This window comes from Paralichthys olivaceus, chromosome 15 (assembly GCF_024713975.1).
Source record: "Paralichthys olivaceus isolate ysfri-2021 chromosome 15, ASM2471397v2, whole genome shotgun sequence".
NCBI lineage: Eukaryota > Metazoa > Chordata > Actinopteri > Pleuronectiformes > Paralichthyidae > Paralichthys > Paralichthys olivaceus.
This window is the reverse complement of record NC_091107.1, coordinates 19163734-19182819: the sequence shown is the minus strand read 5'-3', so window position 1 is coordinate 19182819 and position 19086 is coordinate 19163734. Positions and strand designations below refer to the sequence as shown.

At 39.2% G+C, this 19086-nt stretch overlaps 1 long non-coding RNA gene across 1 annotated transcript in view; it reads right to left on the bottom strand.

The window, feature by feature from the left end:
• The window catches only part of LOC109628500 (uncharacterized), a 119430-nt gene that overhangs the window by 70432 nt on the left and 29912 nt on the right, over positions 1-19086 (bottom strand). The window contains exon 2 of the long non-coding RNA XR_011246226.1: positions 9928-10030. This is a non-coding gene — a long non-coding RNA (uncharacterized lncRNA). The remainder of the gene's footprint in view (positions 1-9927; positions 10031-19086) is intronic.

Here is a 19086-nt window from a genome sequence, read left to right as displayed (position 1 = left end):
ATGCTAGTGTGGTGATCAGCATGACCGTCAAAGCTCAAAAACACTTTTTTAAAAGCTAGTACAGGATGTATCTGGTATTAGTTTCTGCAGTAAAATACTCCAGCACTCTCACACATGCTCAGCAAGTCCACCAGGTATTCAGCACTAATGGAATTGTACCAGTATGAATCACATAAACTACTTCTGTGAAGAGCTTCAGAACTATTTCTGATCATATAGCATCACTGATCTCATCAATCAATCAATAACATCTGTATACTCTGAACTTCTTAGATTTTCTTACATCATAGACACTGGGGAGGATTGGGTTTTCTCTCAGGCAGCTGGAGAAAGACACATAGAGGAAACGCAAAACAGAATGGAAGAGAAAGACAGAAGGAAAGAAGGTAGAACACAAGAAGGTGCACAGAGAAACGGATCCATTTCCTCTAAAGAGAGCCTCTCTGGAGGCTTTACCCACTTCTTATCTGATGAGCCATCGGGGGATAAGAGTTGAGGCTCTCTCTCTCTACAGTGCCCCACAGGGAGAGATCTTCTCAGCTTGGTGGTCAGAGTCAACCCAGTGTGAAAGGCAGACAAGCAGACACTAGGGCTGACTGGCAGTACTGTCAAAATGAGGCAAGAACAAGTTGATATGGCCCTCATCAATGGAGCTGATGGTAGAGCTTAAGGTCTGAAAGGAATCAAGCTACAAAATCTAGTGGGATGCAGTTGCACGCTCCCCATAATTGAGTTGAAAGTATTACTAAATATTTCATTTGTGCTGTGGGAATTGAATTTTTGAGAACTCAACAAGAGCTAAATGGGAATGGTAAATTTGTATTACACCTAATGATACTTGCTTCATGCATACACCTGATCTGGACCCATTTCAAAATAAAGTTGGTTTCAAAACCAAGAAACATTCATTAAGTTTAATTTGAGCAATTCTGTTAACAAACTGATTTCAAAAGGCACATTTGTGATTCTAGTTCTATTTTGCAAGCCAGCACTTCAGAGTCATCCAATTACCATCAGCTTTGCTCTTGGGTCAGAGCATTAGCACGGGCAGCAGAAACACTCATTAACTACCACAGTTAAAGAGAGCTCCAAGACCCAGCAGAGAGCTCAAGGCCAGCCATCTGTAAGTACGAGTTCAATGGGCTGCCAGCCTCCCCTGCATACGGAACACATACTGCAACCGAGAGAGAGCAAGCTATATTCCCCACTAATCAGAAACATTTCTCCAGACCCCAATTTGAGGGGTCTGGTCTGCAGTGACTCAGAAAACTACTCAATTCCCTTGCTCTCACACTCTCTCACTACCATCCTCTCCCATTGGAACAAAACTGATGGGACCAGACGATCCAACCAGGAGAGAAAGTCAACTGACTTAGCTATTACGACGCCGGTCACAGGGGAGCTGGTCGGCTGCTCTGATCCCTTGGTTCTCAATAGACAGATCCCCGTCATCGCTCCTAGAGGATGCTGTTTTCCAGTCTACAATGCTGCAACATACACAAAAGCTTTTTTTTTTGTTGCAATTATTAAAATAATGATCTGTACTAAATTTGTTTTTTTACTCAGTGATGATCATTAGGAAGAAGTCAATGAACAAGGTATAGAAGAGATCAAGATTGAGAAAATAAATGCTGTATGTCCTGTGAGATAATCCAAACTGGAGACCTATGAGAATATGGATACAAACAAAGAGTTTTAAATTGGGAAATAATGTCTGAATGAATGCTGGTATTGACCGTATATTGCCTGCCCATTTTGTTCATGTTCTTGTTTTGCCTCTTTCAGTTAGTGTCGACTCTGCAGACATACCTGCAGAATAATCCCTCCTCATGTTCATGCTACTCTCCAGGGTAAAATCATTCCACCACGTTAAGTAGTCTGTCTGCTTGGTGAAACTGTTGGGTGAAGGCAAGTTTGGACCCAAATCCAGGGTGAATCTGAGAAAGCAAATATAATATAGGGCTTTGTTTGATATCTAGCAGGTATATAGTGTTGTTTAACAAGTGTTGCTTTCAGAGATGTGTTCAAGATAACTGCTAATTCTGAGCATGTCTGTGACTCCCACTATTGAGCACATAGTCTTTGTTATCCCATTTTTTATTCTTGTGCAGAGCCCTTACATCCCCTACACTTAACCACCTGAGATTGTCTCTGTTAGGTTGTTTTCAAAATTGCTAGTGCTAGGTAGCTATCAGGCTGTAACAGCAGTGCAATGAGATTTTCTCCCATGTTAACAGGTGAACACAAAATGAAAACCTGTGCTTTAGTGTTTCCTTTTATTTGTCAACCATCTGAATGCAGCATGGGTTTTATTCAGTGTCCACCCACTAGCTTATTCCCTTCCACAGAGATTGTCAACTCATCGTTTATATAATTAGGGCCTGAGCAACGACAGTGTGAAGGCTCATTGCTTTTCGTTTGATAACTCAGGCAAATTAATCGCATTTGACGCTTGAACGTACTCGAAAACTCACCAAACTTGGCGGGCACGTCAGGCCCGGTGAAAGTGTATGTATTCTGGAGTAATTGGAAATTGGCCTCGCAAAATGACTCAACAGCCCCCTAAAATGCAGCAATACCGCTTGGTTTAACCAATCTTCACGAAATTCGGAACACACGTTTATCATGACCAGGTGAAAAAAATTTGCTCACGTCTCATCAAAGTGATAGTGCCACCTACTGGCAACAGGAAGTACAAAATGCACGCAGCATGGAGCCATTTCGCCCGGTCCTAGTTAAGTCTGTAATTCTTGAAGGAGCAACCCAGTGCATGAGAAATACAATGATGTAGCAAGCTTGCAGAGAAATGGATAAAAATGCTTTGGTAACATACTCATGCTCTGACTGCTTTTCCTGTCTGCATCGTAATGTTTAATATAATATAAACCAAAAAATAATTAATCTTCACAATAATACTGACATCATTAGATAGTGTATACATGCAACAGTGAATGTTCCCTATTAGAGTCTGGAATGAATCCCATTTGACTCGTTTATTAAGTCACTCTCCTCTAGAAGACATGGATTTCCATGGATCTCATCCTCCCTTTGACCATGTCATAGCCTGCTGGGGGCATTTTATTTCTTTATGTGTTGGACAGCATATTGATTATGCTTTGACACTAGCATTGCTGTAGCTCTACCTGGCACAGAGACCAAAATCCCACATCAGTCTGTTGACTGTTCTCACTAAAACACAGATATTTTGCAGTACAGTCCACAGATAGATTCATCGCCAAAAACAAATCTCAATTCCTCTAGATTGTACTAGGATGCCACATCTCAACAACTAAACTGTCAACAGTATTGTTAGTATTTTCAGCATCAGTGTGGTCGATGCCCAGTCTGAGGAACTCTGAACTCTGATGCCTGTACAATTTCTGGGGGAAAGTCAATTCTGGGAAGTCCAACTCAAGCCACGTTCTTCTTGAGATTATAGTTTAAGTTAAATATAAGACATATTTGTGATAAATTTAAAGTGGGGGCCATCCTTGCATACTGACTGAACGTGGCCAGAACATTCTGTGTTTCTTTTAAGAGGCTTAAATGTCCCAGTTGGTCTGCACTATGTAATCATATCATATTAATCCAGAGCCTAGACATCGTACAATATTCTGTTCTACTGTTGCAATAAACGTTTGAATGTGAGTTGTCTGACTGAAATATGGCTAACCTACCATCACTATGTTTCTCGCTAAATATATTTTGCCTACTTTTAATCAATCAACCAGCAAAATTCAAATGACAAAAAGGTTTCTGGTACAACCTTATCTACTTTGAAGGTGCAGGAGAAGGAGAATAAAGTCTAAAGGGGTCAAAGCTCCTGCAACACTTTCACACACTTTTTGACTCGTGGCCTTCTTCAGTGTTGTCCTTTCTATAAACTGCTGATGGAGTTTTGACCTCAATTAAAACTGCAAACAATCTTCAAGGGAAGGCACATTTAGGGTGTGATGGCTGGCTAACAACAATGTTAAGATAATTAATATTTGGTCTATTGCATGTGATCGACTGAATAATGGGGGAAGCATGGCTTACCTAAATAAGCTAACATTCGCTACTTACATGTTCAACAAATCTAATCATCAGCATCAAATTTAAATCTTCAGTTTGGCCGCTGTTGTTAACATCAGTGTGTTAGTGATAAACTGTACAGCGTTCAGTGACACCATGTGGTGGCTGTGACTGCTGCCCTTGGCCCAGATGAGGTATGGAGGGCAGACTGATTGTTCTCATAATGGCAAAAGACAGGAGAGGAATGCTCAACATTCTTGCGTGAAGAAAATGTAAAAGTATCACAACCTCTGAGCTTGTGTGTGTGAGCTTATGAGAATGAAAGCTGATTTTCTGGTTGGGTACCAGTGTAACCAGGAGCTAAATGCATTTACACCTATGCTCCCTCAGCTTATGAAGACAGTGTATTTCCTGATAAAATACTTGCAGAGTAATATATATGAATTCACTGTGATAGATGTTTTTCTTCTGTTATATTATATTATCTGCTCTCTAACTAAATCTATACACATAATGGATGACAGGTAAATTAATCCATTACCCTCATAATATGTATTCTCTCTACAGAGCTCAGTGTTCCCATGGTGCCCAGGCTCAACTATTCATTTCCCACATGGCCTGATCTGTAGGTTAATATAATCTGTTATAGAGACTTTGTACATTTTTCACACAGTTATGTCTTGAGGACATGATCAAAATCATGCATTTGTGTAATTTTACACCCTAGTACATCTACCCATAAGTATCATAAGGTAAAATGCACTGTAAGCTGTAGTTATTTGGCAATACACAAAAAAACAATTTACAGTTCACTTTTGACATCTAAATACCTGTAATCCAAAACTGACAGTTCACTTTCATTTTCATTCAGCATTATTCAAATTCTTTAGACATGAACAAATATAACAAGACTGTATTAGTAATGCTATTTAATAATGCTAGAGGAATGGCTCTAGTGACAGAAAAGTCATTCTGTAAATTGGTCCATACTGAGATATCTCAACAACCAAGGGAAGAATTACCTATTACATTTTTACTACAGTATCTTCTTCTTCTAGGGGATGGCCACAGAACAGGGAAGACATACTGTCTTTGTTGGTTCCCTGACTTCTACTCTAGCACCACTGTGAGGATGAACTGAAATATCTCCACACCTATTGGACTGATTACCATGAAAATTGGTACAGATATATTTTGCTTTTCTCTAATCACCATCATCAGGTCAAAAGTTGAGTTAGTCCAAAAGTTGTGCCTATGGAAAATAATTGTAAAACTAATGGCAATCTCATCAACCTCAGCTGTACTCAGCATTTTGGTGCTAGATAGATTAGCATGCTAACACACTAAACTATGATGGCAACTAGATAAAACAGTATCGACTGATTTCATGATTCTTGAAAAACACAGTATTTGTGCATGGCCAGTTATTCATAAGACCTACATGATTGGCTGGGCATTATATATAGATTTTAATGTGATGTTATGCTGCATCTCCACTATCAACCCACATGTATGTTAGAGTGGTAAGTGAGAGCGACCTGTAACCGTCAGTCATTTTGTTTATTATCTGAACCTGACTAGAGCACAATGCAGTTACAATGTTAGCTGAAGCACTGAGTTTGTGTTACCCTGTCACACAGTTGTTGTTCCAGTGGTCACATTTTGCCTGTTTTACATGACTGCAGGTGGGCATTTTGTAAATTTGTGTTTAAAAGCATTGTTTTAGGCTGTAGGTACAGCTGCAAAGATGTTGGGTTAGTGAAGGCTGGTGCAGCCAGCATTTTCTTCTCCAACAGAGGAAATAATTCATGACGAGCTCGAAACTGAAAAAGACCTGTCAAGCCATTGGTCACAGATTATGAGCTCAAAAAGACTGAAGTGTGAAGAATGTTAAATGTCAGAGGAAATTATTATGCGAGAGGGATGAGACTGAGAGATGGATCGACATGCCACAGGAACTCAGTCAGCAGACTAGTGAGCACAGTGAGCTGTCTATAGTTGTACAACTGAACAAAGGTTTTGCTAAGCAGCCAAATGCTGTTACATTTACAGATGGCTACAAGAGAAAATTGCAGTTCAAATCCATTCACATTCTCATAAGCTGCATCAGCAAATGTGAATGTACAGCGTTCAGTGCGATGACTCACCAAAACTTGAAGGATTACTTAAAGTCATAGAGTTCACTTTCTCAATGAGCATATTTTTACATCTTTGTTCTTGCTATGTAATAATAATAATGGTGAAAAGATGTGAAAATGTACATTTTCACAATGCCTCCACCATATAATCTATGATGATTCTATATTTTAAAAAATATGAAATAATTAATAATCTATAAATATATACCACATTAAAGCATCAAGTAGGATTAACCCATTCTTATAAATGGTTCTGAAATCAAATGTTTGCTTTCTATTGTTGTCCCGACATAACCAAGCCAGACCCAAATCTCATTTCTAAAATCTATCCCTGTGATGTAGGTGACCACACTATCAGCATGAATTCCTTCCACTAAGAGTCAGAGCAGATAACCAGACGGCCATCACATTGGACCCCCTGACCTGACTCCCATTAACCCAGACACAAGCTCAGTGAGACAGAGAGAAAAAAAAGATCACAATCATTACCCTCTATCAGCACTATCTTCATCTCCCATCACTCATGTCTGGCCAGGCTGGGAAATATCACTTGCTCATTCTCTCTCGCTCTCTTGCTTTCCCTCTCACCTTCGCATGACTCCGTAAAATCTGACCAGGTGGTGAGGTGAATGCCATTACACTGGGCAAACTCCTCAATCTGCCCTCCTCCCCTCAGTCCTCTGTATCAGCAGTAAATCCTCATCTTGTTGCAGCTGTTACAGCTATCTGGTGTGTGGTCTGACTTGTGGGTTTTAGAGGATTGATAATAGACAGGTCCCTACACTACAAGTTGATGTGTGTGCAGGTGTGTGTGAATGTGCAGAACTACACATACAGTATGCTGTCAGTAGACTGATATGTCAACTGGCCTCCAATACATTCATCAAGCATAGACGTTGCACTTTCGCCATACTGTGTATGCACAGGATCAAAAAACATTTCATCTAGTGAAAACATAAAATGGCAAAGGCAATTAATTTGATGTATAGTTTACATATTCATTCATTAATTTATTTACAGTTAAAATAATTGTACAACAAACAAAAACCTGCAACATCAGAATATATAGGTATCCAAATGTAATGATTGAAATGAATAACAGTAACAGAATAATGAAATATGTGTTCTTTGTTAAACCCCCACACAACAGAAGGCAGACCATTATGTGTCGCTTTACTTTGAACAGACGTGCTCTTGTTCTGCTCCTCAGTGACCCCACTTAACCAACTAAAAGTCAATGCTAATGAACAGGCAGATGGCAGCACTTGTTGACTTAGCATATAAGTTGTTTGACTTCTGACCCCACTCAAGTGTAAATGAAAGTCTCTGTAAGAGGTTGGTAGTGAGTGTTAATGGAGAAAGTTGTTTTACTTTTTTATTTGCTACAAGATATACTGTATGGGGACAAGTATTCTGACCACAATCACCCCTATCTCAAACTAAGATTCATATCCATTTAAACAGAAGATTCTGTTCAGTTCAGTGTATGAATCTCAATGTTGCCTTTACACTGAAACGCCTTGTTATTACAACTTGATACTATGTCAGGTAACTTTCTAAATCTTTGTGGTGTTACTTACAAATATGCGTAAATCAAATGACTACTGAAGAATCCGCAGGAAGTGGATTCATAAAATGAAAGCTGATAAAGTGACAATTCCAGAAATCACCTCATCAACAAATGTAATACCTTCATTACATCAATATGCATCCAATCACCACAGCAAGAGTTAATGGATGGAACTGATGAACTAGTCATTTCCACTGAATTACACCTATAACTGTTTTTTTCCCTCCACTCCCCATAAATATCACACTGACAGTAAATTACCGCATTAAACATTGAAACATTCTGCGTTACAAAGATGTAATGAATTCACAAATGACTGTGTAATGAGGTAAGGAGGTTTAATTTATGACATTGATTTGAGCAGTGATACTAATTAAATGTGACGTTCGTCAATCTAGCTTGTTGAGTGATTGGTGTTCTGCTACATGTCAGTGAAGCAGAGGTGAAATGAGAGACAGGAAATGGAAAACCTACGTACAGATTGATGAGTGGAAGATCATTGCTTTGACAGGTTTTTAACATGAAGCAGATCTCTGTGTCCAACTGAAATGTGTGATGTATCTGTAGTCTACACCTGGAGACTGTGTGTACATACGCAGAGACAGACAACAGACAAGCTCATATAAAACAGTCCACTGTGACGCAAATGCGATGATTACACAACTGCAGTTATTGCCTAGTGCACACATTTTTCATCCCACCATTTATAATTAGATTGATTTAGAATCGATCAAATTAAAGAATTTCCCTGTCCAATCGGCTAATTGGATTGACTGTTAATGGCTGCTTAAAAAACGTCAAGTTTAATTTCACACATATTGACCTGCAGTTGATGTGGATGACATTAATCTAATGATTATTTGTAAGACTCCCCTATTATCGTTTCTTTCCCTCCCTCTCTCTTTCTCAACCGGCACGTCATTAAGCTGAAGCACAACCATTACCCAGCAGACAACATTTTCCTGATGATTTACTACCCACAGTTCAAATGAAGGGCCAATAGTGTTACACTGGATGACTACTATATTTGTAAAGTAAATACATGTTTGTTTCCATGGCTCAAGGTTTGGAAAAAAATCCTTCCTCAAAGGGATAGTTCACACAAAAATCTGAATTCACATTATCTACTCACCACTATGCCGATGGAGGGGTGGGTGAAGTGTTCGAGTCCACAAAACACTTCTTGAGTTTCAGGGGTAAACAGCATTGCAGCCAAATCCAATACAATTGAAGTTAATACGAGCCCTTCTTCAGACGTTAGAAAAACAACAGAATAAACATGCCTCCATACTGCTCCTGTGGTGTCGTCCAAGTGTCTTCAAGCCCCAATATTCATATTCTGAGACTCTTCAAGTGTTTTGTGGACTCAAACACTTTACCTGAACCTCCATTGGCTTAGTGGTGAGTGGATAATGATGAACTATCCCTCTAAGCTATCGGCAAAACTTAATCTCTGCCTACTGAGGTATCAACATTTTAAAAAGAATCATGAGTTCACATGGTCAGTCCATTATTGTAATAACTCAATGAGAGTCTCGTTCTTAGGAAATGAGGCTGTGGAGGAGCTCAGAGAACCTCCAGGTGAACCAGGGAGAGTTGATTGGCACAGCTCAGAGTAGTTGGAAAATAAACTCTCCGTGGATTCATAAGGCACAGAAGAGCTGCCACACAGGAGAGAGACACACGGAGAGACTAAAAGAGACGCACTCGAGAGAAGCTCATGAGAGACAGAGCTGAGCCGAGCTGCCACGACACCAGCAGAAATGGCTGGATTTATGTTTGGATTCAAATAATGTTTGCACCTTGTCTGAAACATGATCTTGTTCAGTCTGGTTTAGATTAAACGTACGGTCAGTAAATTGTCCGTATGCTGTAAATGAACAAATCAAGTGTGCACAAAAGAAGGAAACTCACTCACTCAAGCTCTCGTATTTTTCAATCCCCCAAAACATCGTCATTAATTCACACGCCAAGTGTGTCCCACATTCTCCCATAACACTATATTCACAACCCAACCCTAAGGAGACGGAATATTCATCGAAGATTTTCGGGTAGCAGCATTGAACTTTATCCAGCTCTAAATCTGTAAGTGATGTGCTGCCAGATTAGATTTGTTTAGTACTTAATAGCACTGAATTTAAAAAAAAAAAACAGGATGAAAAATATCTATGTTGCATGACTTGAATGGGCTGGGATTCTACTCACGGGTTGTTGACCTGCAGACGTGCACCCCCTCAGCCACAGCCAATAAACAGTCGATCATCCAGAGTGAGGTGAGAATACTTTGTGATCATCCCACCTGGTTGATCTGCAATGAAGATCTTATAGTCAATGTTTTTGATAAAATGAAACAGAATGTGCTTAATACCAGTTCACGTGTGTCTTTTATAAAAGTTTGACTGACTTACACAGTTTTTCAGAGGTCTGTTGAGCAATCAACACAATATTCAGACCCAAGTTCACAACTTTTTAAAATAAAACCTCTCTCAACTAGTTGTAAAGCAAACAAATCAAACATTGTGCTTTTACTTTGTACACAACTTGCTTAAGAGAAACTGATTTTATGAATGCAGCTGCCATGTTGGAGATCAACAACTAATCGAAATGGTCTGGCAGGCCAGATAATACTGGCTGCGGGCCACCTGTTGCTGCTGCTGTGGGTTATCCAAGAACATAGAAAAAGATTAAACTGTCAGTGCACAGACTGACAGCACACTGCCCCGTCCTCACTGACTACTGGTCGCCTGCTTATTCAAATATTATCAATATTAAGGGTATCACGTGTCCAAATCACAGAAAATCCAACACTTCCTCAGGCAATTTAAAAATACACATGCCAAGTTTGAAGCTGATAAGATTAACTCTTCTCGACATATGCGTTCCACATTCAGACAGACAGACATTTTGGAATTAGTTGGTAGATTATCTCATTACTCTTTGACTCTGCACTAAGGTGCTCATAGTGTTCAACAAACCATGTGTTTATTTTTCTGGAAAACTTCTCTATCTCCCCTTCTCACATTACTGAGAAAGTTAATATTGCTCAAACTGCGACACTTTGAAATGCACAGATGGGGGATATGCAGGTGCTGATGCGTAGGCACCAAGAGTGTGTTGTGCTGGCTTAGAGATGCAACAAGAGCCTGCAGGGAGTTTATCAGATTGAGGTGCTTCAACATGTAAACTCAGGGTCCCTGGAGGTGTGAGGGATCAGGTTTGGGAAAGGTTTCCTTTGGTCTCCTGAGGCCAGTATAGCCTGGAGAAAATTGGCTTTCTGAACAAAACGCTTTGCAGTGAGAGATAGGAAGCATTAAGCGCAAGAAAAAAAAATCCTGAGAGTAAGGCAGAGAAAAAGAGACAAACAATTCTATGTGTTCACACTGCAGAAAATGTCCATAACGATTTATTTTCAAAGTGGTTGGTTATTAAAATCTAATTTTTCATGAAATAAGTAGGACACTATCAACAAGGTTCAATAACTCCACTTCATTCCAAACCAAATCAGCTCTTTTCAAGAATATTTTTGGGTCAAGTGATATTCATCTGAAAACAGCCTTAATTCAAAAGTAACTTGCACTAGTGGAGATAAATGCAATTATGACACTCCATTGGCAAATTCTGGCTCACTCGTTTAAAATATGAATGAATTAAAGAGAGCTGATGTGAGAGTAAATGATTTAAGATGACTATTTAATACAGTGTCAACATCTTGCAAAGCCTGTGCTATGTCTAAAAAAGAGAGGAATGCTATGCATGATAATATTGGAGAAATGTGCTGCGCAATCATCTGCAGTTTACAATTTAAAAGCCTTCACACTCTCCTCCACAACCTCAGGCTGCATCACATCAATCTAATCTTCCCATGCAGACACACCTGCAGTCAACACTTTACACCTGTACATACACTCCATGCACATGCACAGTGTGGGTTAAAGCACAACTGTGTATGACACAACAATGCTATTTCTCTAATTACTGAGCCCCACACCAAATATGAGATTTCAAAACAACAGCTGTTTTATATTACAGGGGAGAAAGGAGAGGAATAATAATCTCAGAGAAGTCTCTGGGCTGCAGCGCTTCAGAGGCGCGGAGGTTTTTTTTGTGTTTTTATATGGGGGGAGTTTTATGGAACAGATGGACTTTTCTTGTCCTGAAGGAGTGAAAGGCCTGTTAGTTTTCATTCCACCCTCTAATACTTTAAATAAAGAGGATTAGTGGGCAGTAAGTGACCTGAGTGGGTGATCAAACAATAGGGTAATAATGGTCGTGCTCATTAGACAGAGGCACTAAATGTTTTTCACTGGAGTTCCAGGTAATACTGCATGAAATCCCACTTTGCACAGAGTATGTCAGAGAAAGACTGTAAAATTACAATACCTGTCATATGTGTTCAAGTGATTGAAGAACAGATAAATTGTTTTGTTTGCTGCAATTTCCAGAGCCAGGAACTAAAGCATGCTTTTTCAAACAATATAACATCTTATCAATGAAAGAATAATTTTCAAAACATATATACAGAAGAAGAAGTGGGAAAAAAAGCCTTGGAGGACTTAACTTTAATGTTATACTTTGATTTTTTCAGAAAGTGGGTTTTAATACACTTCCATATTAGCTCTGCTTAGTTTATTAAGATAACATTTTCAAATACAAAGCCTAAACTAGACTATCAATTCAAAACGTTTCACTTGTTTCAAAAGTCAATAACTTTTAGGTCATCTTGTATCAAAACATCACAGTCGACAATAATTGTGTAACTGCATTTTACTTGTCGTTATGACTTCCATTTAGTAACCCAACAAAACATTTAAATACTGTTTTCTATCAACAGCAAACAGGATGGTATTGGTTTGGACGTTTGGACAAATGTATCGTCTGCCAGTGATTGGCTGATTCTGTAAATTACAGTGGCCTTGTAATAACATTAACTGTCTAAAATACTTTTTAGAGCACAAATCATGAGGCTAGTGTCAAGCAGTGATGAAAAAATAAATCATGTATAGTAATAAAATTCTTTGACGGAATCGAATCGTGAGGTGCCTCGAGATTCCCACACCTAATGCAGACACACACCGACCATCAAGAGACACATGTAAACTCAGACTAAGTAAGATGATTATTTGGTCATCATGAACAAAAACTGACAGTCATATTTATTTGCACACGGAGCAGTGAAGTGAGATCCATGGCCACAGCTCTTCCATGTTTGCATTCACTGATATACTTGCCTATTATATACACACATATATATATATATATATATATATATATATATATATACACACACACACACATATACACACACACACAGTATATTTGCCTATTCGTATAGCGCCCTACCCTGGTATTCATCAAAATTCATGTGTGAGTGTTGACAAAGTCTACATTCAAGAGTTTCTCATTATGCACTTTGTACTTGCATCATGTACAAAAAAGTCTGAAGCCAATTAAGGACGATTTTAAAAATGCTCCAGTCGGTACTGTTGATTTACCATTTTTGTTTCAAGCCTAGTGACAATTGGATAAATTATTTTTTTATTCTAAAACATATACAGATCAGTCAGGAACATTTGCCATGATTCACCAATTTGTTGCAAATGGGGATACAGTTATGATTGGCGCTGAAGGCTCCATTCTTTGGATGTTCCCTGGATTAGCTGAGCATCGCGCTAAGATAAAACAGGAAACATATGCAGAACCCCCCGGTGGGCATAGCACTCAAGGTACGTTTGTTTCAAGATGAATATGGTTTGCCACGACCGTGTTTGGACTCGGGTCTAAAAGGTGGAGGCTGGGGTGGTGGCAAGTTGCCGGCAGCAGGCGTGGGTGGCAGTGTAGCTGAGCAGGGATCAGTGAGGATGAGGTCGTATTTAATGGGACCGCTTTGGTAAGAGAATGGGCTGTGATTGGTGGGTGACTGACGAGCACCCATAACCGTCGGTAGCTGACAGCTGAGCACGTGACTCCGTGTCCTGCATGAACTAACAAAATGCTTCATTATTTAAAAGGAGGTTAGTAGTAGTTTTTAATACTTAAAATAACTGAAAATCCAACAAGAACACACAGTTTGTGCACTGACAGAACAGCTGTGTGGTGGTGAGAATGCACGCAGGATTGTAACTTCTGTTTAAAGCTCAGGTTTCAAAAACATTACACAACAATTTATGCTATTTTTATTCAATTGGACACCTTTATACCCTTATCTAAAATATATTGTCTCCACCTCTACACTCAAACTCTACTAACAAGTTCTTTAATAACATTAGCTCTACTCTTACGTGGTGTACACAAACTGCTGCATATAGTAACGCAAAGCATACGAAAAATAGTGCTATCCATTTGCTCACAAAGACTTTCCCCCAGACTTTAAAAATCCAACGCTGACACAGTTTAATGTACGATGCTGTCATATACCCTTTTGAGTGTACTCTCTTATTTTGCAAAAGCTTCAACTCCTTGTTATTTCCCCATCTTATTTACACTCAGATCTATACGTCGTATAGCAATTAGTAACTGCAATAAGACACAATGAATGTAATAGACATTAAACATAATGTGACAGAGTTTGGAACACTCAACGTCGTGCCCATGGTGACATATCTACTAATAGACTGTAAATATTTGTACATAGATGTATGCATTACGGTGCATGCAAAAGCAACATAAATTACAAAACATACCATAAGAGAATCTACAGTGATTTGAGAATGTGATGGTTTCTTAGAAATCCTGATTTTTATTTGTGGATAATACCAAAGAAAGATTCAGAGTTGATCCTCTCTTCCAGTCTACGCTGTCCTCTGAGCTCTAATGAGATTCATCCATCCATCATTATTGTCAAGTAAATCCCATGAGAAAAACTCAGGCTTCTGCTCTGGTCCTGAATGACTGACACCTCCATACTCAACCGATGATGTCAAGGGTTTTCAGGATAGGAAAGGTTGTGATCACTTAGCTAGTTCTAAACACACACGTGCTTCCTCTAGTTTACAGAAATCGTTGCAGTGTTTAGACTGAACCTGTACTGACATAAATGGTCATGGGAGGAAGAAAAAGCAAGACCCTACAGGAAACTGGTTGGATTACATGGTCTTTTGACTGGGTAACAATCTCCATGTGTGTTTGTCTGCATGTGCTCTGAGCAGAGAATGGCAGGAAATGGGATCCACCAGTGAGTTCTCACCACAGGAATGTTGGGGTTCCCGAGAAGAGGAATTAAGAACTGGTGGCAGGAAAACAGAGATGACAGGAAATGGAAAAAGAGCAAGAGGCTCTGCTTATCAGTGTCTCACTTCTTGTCAGATACACAGCCTTTATACCAAGCCCTCATTTTATCCCCCGCTTCGTGATCTTGGCTTAAGTCAAATTATGAAACAATTCATTTCCTAAAATTTGAGACGGCTGGCAGTAGTCTGTGTTATTATCGAACTCTCTAACGATTCTTTTATTCAACAGGTCTTCTTCCAAGCAAGATTAAAGTTTTCATTGTATTCCAGTCCAGGCAGACATATGTTAACTCCATTGCTTGGCACAGACCAATTCACATAAAAGCCCATGCTGTTTCCAAGCAGCACATACTGCCGTCATGAATCAAAGACAAACCTAGAACTCAGTGTTCGATTCTAGATGTTTTTCATGAGTCACATGTAATTTATGAATGTGTGATATAAAATAATTTCATCACAGGCTAGATAGAACTTACAAGGAATATTTAATAAGAAATATTTCCTGCTGAGCACATTTAGCAAACATCCAGTTTCTCATTAGGATCCAGATGCACAACCATTAAAGCTTTTTCAAAATCAATTTGTTTGCATCTCTTTCCCTCCAGCAGAGACAAGACAAATGTACATGCTGTCCGTATGCACTGCCTCTCCCAAGGTGCACTGGGGTCATGTTTAATGAAACAACAGCAGTCCACCCACTGGTGATGTATTGCCATCTTCTCACGCTGCAGTTATCCTCAGATGACTGCTGCCAGGCTGGAGCCAAGCAAGCACAGAAAGAGAGAAAGAGGAGAGATACCTGCCGAGGGACCAGCGCAGCACCGGCTCACAAATCAATGGGTATTGTGAAATGGGGAGAAAAGCCACCCGCTGTGATACACACTGAACCAGACCGTGCCCGCTCTCTACCACCTGTGGAACAGATTTGTGTAAAAGGAGGCTGCATGGAGAGAGTGTGCTTTAGATGGGGGTGCTTCAGGTTGTCACTGTGGCCTGAAAACAGCTCATTTCTCCTATGGGTTGCTGTTTCTTTGCTGAAGTACCTGGACAAAATCGATAGTGGGCAGTCAGTATTTTTCACATTTATTTAAATATAGCTTGACTGTATTGCAGTAAAAATCACAGTAAAAAAACACAATATCATCTGCAGAACTTTAGCATCCAGCTATAATAATCAAACTCTGGCCATGACAGAATGCTTAACTCTTTAGTACACACTTCTCTCCCTGTTAACAATTTACATCAGTAAATGTGGCAATGATCGTGCAAAAAACAACTGTGCTGATCCTGAGTCTGTGATACAAACTTTAATCTAAAACTAAAAATCGGTTAAAATGCTGATTTAATAGCATAATCGGTTTTGAGCAAAGTAAGCTCTACAGTTATTACTATGTGTACGTCTGTACTTCATGTCACTACTCTTCAAAGAGTTGTTGCTCTATCAGCAGTTCAACATTATAATTCTGAAGAACATTTAGTGGATAACAAGGCAATCTGTACAGAGTATGAGGTCCAGTGCCCCTTGACACCCAAAGCGCTGATAGCTGAAGTAGATGAAGAGCACATCAACAAGTGGAGGAGGAGGAAGAGGAGGAGGAGGAAGGCAGTGTGACAGGTGGTCCAACACTGCCCCCATGTGAGAGGATCTAGATGGTTAAGAGTGTAGTGTGTGTTATAACCCATCCTTTCCTACTCTCTCATGGCAGCCCTGTGTCTGTCTGTCAGCCAAGAGCCATTACGTGCATCTTCCTTGTTTGACACCTGCTATGGGAAGCCATGCCCTTTTATGAGTACAGCTTTATGTGGCTTTCAGCCTTGATCCCTTGTCAAGCTTAAATCCCTATTCCTCCAACCTTTGACACTTCCCTTTCTTGTTTACAGCGAGGATCCCTCTGCCAGTAAATTCAATGTCAGTCAGCGAAAAAAAAAAAGCAATAGAGGTGCCAAGAGTCCGTCACGGGCCAGAGTCAGCAAAAGCACTTTACTGTACAACGAGACCATCAAATGTTTTCTACCTGTAAAATGGAGGAGAAAGTCTTTTTATGGGATATTTGAGACAAGCAGAAGAGAGCCTGTGAAGATCTTGCTATGAATTTGAATCAAATCCCACGGAGATTTCTCATGGCATGTTTCCTGGCTTTTTGAAAAAGGCAAAGCCTTTTCATACAGGCAGAAAGCAAAGCTTTGCAATGATGTGAATGTTTGTAATGTTCAGTGGGCAATCATAATAATCAACCCTATTCAGAACTAGCAGCTTGTTTGCTGGTTTTTTATTCAGAAATAACAACGTGCTGTGGAGTTAGTCTGGTGCAGTCTGTTGACTGTGAGACCAGCAGCAGAGAATACCTACTCAGATGGAAGCAATATATAGGAATGTAGAGATAATACCCTTCAGAGTGACCTGCCTCAAGAAGCTCATTCTAAATATATTCTAACTGTTTAACTAATAGTATTCATCGGTTAGTCTTAATGTCTATGACATTTAAACGTTATGAGCATCCTCATATATTCTGCAAAAAAGTGTATAAGTGTTGACATCTGGTGCTTTTGTAATGTTTACCACCTTTCCTTGATTGTTTTTATGTTCAGATTTTAAATACAGTTAAAAGACGTAATTAAAACAGTTTGAGAAATTTCTGCAAACTCTTTTGGGCTAAAGAAAACATTCACAGTGAATTGTCACAGAATAAGCTTTTCCCCTGGCAGTAATGAGCTCTGGAGTTGAGTCGGTAGAGAATATTGCCAACATTGCCGGAGGGCAAGCAGTTTAAATCTGGGCCATGTATTTGAAAAACATATATGCATTTACGATAGGCTACACTAGAAAATTGCTTAAAGTACAGTTATTCAAGTATTGAGCATTTTTTGACAGTAGCAAGTAAACAATCCCATTAGAGTAGATTATGGAGTAAGCAAACCTTTGTAAAAAGTTTTCAATGTCTTCTTCAAAATAATGCTTTTAAAATATTTGAATTTAAAATGACCACTGGCTACATGGGCACTTTTAGATAAAAATTATGATGTGTACATATAATGATTAATTCACCTAACAACAATGATTTAAAAAATGAAGAGGTTTTTCTTTGTTGACAAGAGTTGGTCATAAATTATTCATTAGCAGCCCTGAATCAGTTGAAAGTCAAAGCTTTACACTCGTATATGTTTTAGCATTTGGTATGCAAAATGAATCACAATCATCACAGACAATTATTAGCGGCCTAATTTTACAAATGATCAAGTGATGAATTCAAATGACACATTCTAATAAGCACAGGTTCTCCTTCTGCCTAGCAAATTTTATTCTGACAGGATTGCGGTAGAAATAAAAGTGAGTGCCTCTTTTCCCTTGTTCAGCACGACAGCAGCTTTGTTCCTAAAATAGTCGGCCTTGTGATTTAAATTCAGACTGGAGTATTGAGAGCAATGAGACAAGATCAAAGAGGTCTCTTTAGACTCACTTACTGCAGAAGACAAAGGAGGCGAGAGAAGAGACGAGAGAAAATACAAGTCTCGCAGGATCACACAGGGAAATTGTTCTCTGCACACTTCCAGCAAATCATATTAGATAGAGTCACTGTGGCAACTAGAGAAGATAATCTTTAATGTGCTCTTTAATGAGAGGGAAAATGTTTGTCTCTTGTGATTGAAGCTCTCGTTGTGCAAATTATATCCAAATCAGTTAACCAGCATGGGCTCTTCACTGATGAAAAGTGGCTAAGGGATGGCATTCAATTAGTGAAATATATGAAACAATCAGAACTTGTAATGGGTTTTAAGGCCTTGGCTACAGGCTCTTCACTTAACGACAGTGAATGGCTCCAAAAAGGTCATTATTGGCCAACTGAGAGAGGAAGATTCCTTTTGTCTCACTCTATTGGGAGAGAAGCCTTCAGCCAGAGAATCATGCCTAATCCTAGAGTCCACACACACTGGGAGGTCTGCAAAGTTTTGTGTGGTTTGCTCCAGTGGACTGTGGTCACTTGTGTGTTAAAAAACTGTTCCAGAAACATATAAAAATACTTTTTCATCTCACATTTTAAAAGGAAAACCCACACTGAACTTTCCCTGACTAAAAAATACAAATAATTCAAATTATATGAAATCAACATATAAAATATACATTTGAACATAACTGATG